We start from the raw sequence: 1,723 nt of genomic DNA on the forward strand, positions 1-1,723 counted from the left end.
TATCTTCATAGTGTCAACAAGTGGTTATCTTGCAAAACAAACCCTAGAAGAAGGAAAATAGACAAGTGAAGTCGTAGCTGGTATCATAAGACCGCAGCTGATATAGGATGATCATGAAGAGAAAGAATGTGAAGTGAGGTATATCTTCTCTAAAACTATAAAAGTAGCCACAACTGGTAAGTAGATATTGACTAGAACCATAACATAGCCACAGCTGGTATCCAATAAGCTACATCTGGTACTAGGTAGTCTGTAGCTGGTACCAGATAGCCCACAGCCTGAACATTTCTTTACCCTAAAAGAAAGGGGGATTCCGCAGCTAGTATTTCACAGCTGGTATCTCGTAGTTGGTAAATATTTAGTCGGAGGATTCATAATGGATAACCACAACTGTGTGGATACACCGCAAAGAATTCTTGATGAGACTTTAGAAAGGTACAAAATATAAACCAGACTTAAACCAACTACCTACCCTTGGAGTTTAATGATTAGAAGAAAGGAAGTTTGAAGATTATTAGTAAACTCCAAGGGGGAGAGGAAGGCTGAATGATAAGTATTAAGATATAATATTTGGAGTATGATGGACCAAGAAGAAGGTCTGAACTGAGAGGAAGTCCGATCTTATTTTTATAAGGTTGTTGGGAAGTACCCATATAAAAGTACTCTCAGGAGGTTGTCAGACCAGAAGCCGAGGTTCATATCTCGAGGAAGTAAGAGTAGACTTTAGCTTGAGTGGGTAATTGTAATTACTCGAGACCAAGAGAACTCAAGTAAGTTCAAGATAATGAAGTTGGAGGAAGAAGTTATCGGAGGACAATCAAAGCCTAAGAAAACAAAAGACCGAAGGGTTTGACCATACCCAAGACATAAGCTTATTAGAAAGATTCCTTTCATGGAACCTAAAGAAACCAAAAGAAGAATAACTAGCATAAACTAGAAGCCATGATTGGATGGACTAAATGAGTCTAATCCATTCGTCGGAATAAACCACTAGGACCATGCTTATTGTAAATACCTTACCAAGTACCATTACTTTCGTTATGGTAGTAAGGGAAAACAATACCCTACCTTAAATGAATCTTTTAGATTTAAGGTTTGGACATCGCAGCTGGTACCCCGTAGTGCCATATTACACCGCAGCTGGATTATCGCAGCTGGTAGAACCAAGTTTTAAGTACCCAGATAGGAAACTATCACCATAACCATTAGTAAAGTCCATTAACACAATAAGATGTCCTAATATAAGAATCTTTGGAGAGTAATCCTATAAGTTTAGAGTGTTGGAAGAAATCATAGAATTAAAGAAAGTATCAGTGCCAAACATCAGAAGACTCCGGGGAAGGATCTGGACAAAGGATATATTCAACTATATCTAGTGTGATCACCATGGAGTTGAAGGATGGTGATCTGTTCAAGACATCTCAACATTCCGAAACATGAGAGCGTTCGAACTTCGGGACGAAGTTTAGTTTAAGGGGGAGAGGCTGTAATATCCCAGGTTTAGAGGCAATAAAATGAGAGAACACCAAAGTGTGCATTGCATTCATGCATAGAAAATCCGGGGAATTTTCGCGCTTCAAATAAAACTTACCACAGTAACTGAAGTTTCACTTGACTTGCTGGAATTGAAGTAGATCATCAAGTCAAGCGCTATAAACTTCACTGTGATCTTTGCTAAAACCTTATTTTGGGTAGAGATGATTTGATCTATGGATTAGATCAA

The sequence above is a fragment of the Lolium perenne genome, chromosome 5 (genome assembly GCF_019359855.2).
Source record: "Lolium perenne isolate Kyuss_39 chromosome 5, Kyuss_2.0, whole genome shotgun sequence".
Lineage (NCBI taxonomy): Eukaryota > Viridiplantae > Streptophyta > Magnoliopsida > Poales > Poaceae > Lolium > Lolium perenne.